Here is a 5,451-nt window from a genome sequence, read left to right on the forward strand (position 1 = left end):
TCAGCTTCACTCACCGGCTGGTGATGGAGCTAGTAAATAACTGCCTGACCAAATACTACCAAGGTCATCTAACGTCAGAGTATCTGACGGATTTACCTCAGAACATTAGGACATTACTACAGCAGGTAAGCGGCGGACGCTCCGCACAAATATTCTCCATAATATTAGATATATTCTTTGTTTTTTTGTCTTTTTTCATATGTGTATGGGACATTTGCATGTTGGGGCTCATACAGTATATATAGAGAGGCTATGTGGAGCTCTTACTCTGTATAGGAGGCTGAGTTTGGCGACTCATACTGTATTTAGGGGGCTATGTGAGGCCTCATATTTAATATGTCAGCATATTTAATTCTACTCAATATTACATTATACAGTTAAAAGAGTAGCAGCTGATAACAAGGCCACTGACTAGGTATACGGTGTATGTGCAGCGGTGTAGCAAAGGACAAATGCATTATTGCAGCTTATCTCAGGAAGGAAGGGATAGATAGATAGATAGATAGATAGATAGATAGATAGATAGATAGATAGATAGATAGATAGATAGATAGATAACAGTACAATACAATATATTGGTAAAAGCAAAAGCACATATACTAAATGAGAACAAATACTACACTTGATGTTAGCCAAAAGGCCGAGAAGCGATAACCTGAATTGGTTTTGGCCTATGACTGCACCCTGGCTTCAAGAAGGCACCCATTGTAGGGATAGGGACAAAGACTCCCCTTAGGAGGACATGTTGTTCATCAATAGACACCTTTTAACCCACAACTTTACTGCTTGTTGCAGCTGCTGCCCACGCATGCATTTTTAATCTGCATGAGTCTGCCTATTTTCAAACATTCTCCCCTCCCCCGCCAATGTCCCATGCACCTGCAGACAAGGGGATGGGGAGAGGATAACTAATTAGTGAACAAACAAGCAGCGGTCCACCTTCTTCCTAGTCTGCAGGCTCCCTGCAGACTGTAGCTGACTGCAGAAGCACAGCCAGATAAAGGCCAGGAGCCCATTACGACACGTGCAATGATGTTCCATTCTTCCATTCTTGCATTATTCTATTGTTCCATTGTCCCATTCTCTTGCATTATTCCATTGTTCCATTCAGTCATTACATCTATTGCAAGCAATCTATCTGCCTGGGTGAAAACCAATAGGATGCTCTGATTGACAGACATAGCTAGCACTTTAAAACAACATCTCAGACCAAACTTTTTTTTTATCTTTTTTTCATCCACAGATAGAAAATTAAAGAAGTCAGTGCTCCACCAGAGGGAGCCAGCATTTCACTAAAGAAATCGTAACGGCCCCCACATTTTTTTTAAATGCGTGGGACTCAGCAACACCCAACTGATGGGACAGTTGAATTAAAAGAGTAGCAGCTGATAACAAGGTCAGTGATTAGGTATATGGTGTATGTGCAAAGGTGTAGCATAGGACAAATGCATTATTGCAGCTTATCTCAGAAAGGAAGGGATAGAAAGATAGATAGATAGATAGATAGATAGATAGATAGATAGATAGATAGATAGATAGATTGGATGGATGGATGGAGGGGCATATACACCTACCCAGGATGGATGGATGGATGTAGGGGCATATACACCTACCCAGGATGGATGGTTGGGGCATATACACCTACCCAGGATGGATGGATGTATGGATAGAGGGGCATATACACCTACCGAGGATGGATGGATGAATGGAAAAGCATATACATCTACCCAGGATGGATGGCTGGAGGGGCATTTACACCTACCCAGGATGAATGGATGCAGGGGCATAAACACCTACCCAGGATGCATGGATGGACGCATGGGGCTGAAGGGGGGGCAGGCTGGACACGTGGGAACATGGATGGACGCATGGGGCTGAAGGGGGGGCAGACTGGACACGTGGGGACATGGATGGACGCATGGGCAGAAGGGGGGGCAGGCTGGACACGTGGGGACATGGATGGATGCATGGGCCTGAAGGGGGGGCAGGCGGTACACGTGGGGACATGGATGGATGCATGGGGCTGAAGGGAGGGCAGGCTGGACACGTGGGGACATGGATGGACGCATGGGGCTGAAGGGGGGGCAGGCTGGACACGTGGAGACATGGATGGATGCATGGGGCTGAAGGGGGGCAGGCTGGACACGTGGGGACATGGATGGACCAATGGGGCTGAAGGGGGGTCAGGCTGGACACGTGGGGACATGGATGGACGCACAGGGCTGAAGGGGGGGCAGGATGGACACGTGGGGACCTGGATGGACGCATGGGGCTGAAGGGGGGGCAGGATGGACACGTGGGGACATGGATGGATGCATGGGGCTGAAGGGGGGGCAGGCTGGACACGTGGGAACCTGGATGGACGCATGGGGCTGAAGGGGGGGCAGGATGGACACGTGGGGACCTGGATGGACGCATGGGGCTGAAGGGGGGCAGGCTGGACATGTGGGTACCTGGATGGACGCATGGGGCTGAAGGGGGGGCAGGCTGGACACATGGGGACCTGGATGGATGCAGGGGGCTGAAGGGGGGGGCAGGCTGGACACGTGGGGACCTGGATGGATGCATGGGGCTGAAGGGGGGTAGGCTGGACACGTGGGGACCTGGATGGACGCATAGGGCTGAAGGGGGGGCAGGCTGGACACGTGCGGACCTGGATGGACGCATGGGGCTGAAGGGGGGGCAGGCTGGAAATGTGGGGACCTGGATGGATGCATGGAGATGAAGGGGGGCAAGCTGGACACATGGGGACCTGGATGGACGCATGGAGGTGAAGGGGGGCAAGCTGGACACGTGGGGACCTGGATAGATATATGGGGTGGGGTGGGATGCATATATGGGGGGGGGCTAGGATGGATATATATAAATCAAAACTGTTATATATACAGTACAGACCAAAAGTTTGGACACACCTTCTCATTTAAATATTTTTCTGTTTTTTCATGACTATGAAAATTGTACATTCACCCTGAAGGCATCAAAACTATGAATTAACACATGTGGAATTATATACTTAACAAAAAAGTGTGAAACAACAGAAAATATGTCTTATATTCTAGGTTCTTCAAAGTAGCCACCTTTTGCTTTGATGACTGCTTTGCACACTCTTGGCATTCTCTTGATGAGCTTCAAGAAGTAGTCATCGGAAAAGGTCTTCCAACAATCTTGAAGGAGTTCCCAGAGATGCTTAGCACTTGTTGGCCCTTTTGCCTTCACTCTGCGGTCCAGCTCACCCCAAACCATCTCGATTGGGTTCAGGTCTGGTGACTGTGGAGGCCAGGTCATCTGTCGTAGCACCGCATCACTCTCCTTCTTGGTCAAATAGCCCTTACACAGCCTGGAGGTGTGTTTGGTGTCATTGTCCTGTTGAAAAATAAATGATGATCCAACTAAACGCAAACCGGATGGAATAGCATGCCGCTGCAAGATGCTGTGGTAGCCATGCTGGTTCAGTATGCCTTCAATTTTGAATAAATCCCCAAAAGTGTCACCAGCAAAGCACCCCCACACCATCACACCTCCTCCTCCATGCTTCAAGGTGGGAAACAGGCATGTAGAGTCCATCCGTTCACCTTTTCTGCATCGCACAAAGACACGTTGGTTGGAACCAAAGATCTCAAATTTGGACTCATCAGACCAAAGCACAGATTTCCACTGGTCTAATGTCCATTCCTTGTGTTCTTTAGCCCAAACAAGACTCTTCTGCTTGTTGCCTGTCCTTAGCAGTGGTTTCCTAACAGTTATTTTACCATGAAGGCCTGCTGCACAAAGTCTCCTCTTAACAGTTGTTGTAGAGATGTGTCTGCTGCTAGAACTCTGTGTGGAATTGACCTGGTCTCTAATCTGAGCTGCTGTTAACCTGCGATTTCTGAGATTGGTGACTCGGATAAACTTATCCTCAGAAGCAGAGGTGACTCTTGGTCTTCCTTTCCTTGGGCAGTCCTCATGTGAGCCAGTTTCTTTGTAGCGCTTGATGGTTTTTACAACTGCACTTGGGGACACTTTCAAAGTTTGCCCAATTTTTCGGACTGACTGACCTTCATTTCTTAAAGTAATGATGGCCACTCGTTTTTCTTTACTTAGCTGCTTTTTTCTTGCCATAATACAAATTCTAACAGTCTATTCAGTAGGACTATCAGCTGTGCATCCACCTGACTTCTGCACAACACAACTAATGGTCCCAACCCCATTTATGAGGCAATAAATCCCACTTATTAAACCTGACAGGGCACACCTGTGAAGTGAAAACCATTTCCGGTGACTACTTCTTGAAGCTCATCAAGAGAATGCCAAGAGTGTGCAAAGCAGTCATCAAAGCAAAAGGTGGCTACTTTGAAGAACCTAGAATATAAGACATATTTTCAGTTGTTTCACACTTTTTTGTTAATTATATAATTCCACATGTGTTAATTCATAGTTTTGATGCCTTCAGTGTGAATGTACAATTTTCATAGTCATGAAAATACTGAAAAATCTTTAAATGATAAGGTGTGTCCAAACTTTTGGTCTGTACTGTATATATATATATATATATGATATAGATATAGATATATATAGATATATGGGACAGAATGGATATATGAAGGGGGGCAGGCTGGACACATGGAGGCCAGGATGGATATATGGGAGGGGCATGGGTTGCAAAGGATGCTCACCAGAGGGATATATTCCTGAAAAGGAGTCAATCATAATCAGTGTCCTGGGATTACGGCTACAAAAATGAAATAAAGGGTTATTCCCATCTTCATAGATATTGTAAAAACCTGCATTTTTGCAATTTACTGCTTCTTGACATTTGCAGCCGTTCTTGAGATATTAACACTTTTCTTTTGTTTACAGATCGTTGCCTAGGAGACCGACCACCGCTGCTGTCTCGATACTAACCACTGTGCTGAAGTTGGCTGGGATTGGGAGGTAACAGCGCGCTCCAGCAAACCTGGCCCAGATTACTGATATATCCATTATTTGATGCATCTACCTTAAAAGCCTTGATTTGCTCGGTGATGGCAGAACACATGAGAACTATGCGGCTTTCCTTCTTTTCCTCGTCCACCGAATCCTTATCTTCAGACAGTGTCCGGTGTTGAGCCGCCTTTTTCTTCTCCTCTTCTAACGTCTTCTGCTTCTGCTGAAATAGTTTCATCATCTTGTAGACCTCTCGGAGGAATTCGTCCACCTCGGCTTCCATGCTTTCTCCGTTCAAGTCAAGGAAAGCGCTGTCGATCCACCTGGAAGCGTGAGATTTTTCAAGACATATTTTGATAAATTTCATGTTTTTAGCTCATCTATTACTGTTTTTTCTGCTTTTTTTCTCTTCTACATCTATGGCTATGGTTGTCCCATAAATAATGTTTAATCACCTATCCACAAGGTTGTTGATAAATGTCTGATCACTGGGAGTCTGACTGCTGCAGCCTCCAGCAGTTTTGAAAGCGGTGGTCCTAGATACAG

At 46.4% G+C, this 5,451-nt stretch overlaps 1 pseudogene; it reads right to left on the reverse strand.

Moving 5' to 3' along the window:
• Positions 1-549: 549 nt before the first annotated feature.
• Positions 550-652, reverse strand: LOC141178059 (U2 spliceosomal RNA; annotated as a pseudogene).
• Positions 653-5,451: the final 4,799 nt, after the last annotated feature.

Source organism: Phyllobates terribilis, unplaced genomic scaffold (assembly GCF_046119375.1).
Source record: "Phyllobates terribilis strain yellow unplaced genomic scaffold, ASM4611937v1 Scaffold_27__1_contigs__length_16484149, whole genome shotgun sequence".
NCBI classification, from domain to species: Eukaryota; Metazoa; Chordata; class Amphibia; order Anura; family Dendrobatidae; genus Phyllobates; species Phyllobates terribilis.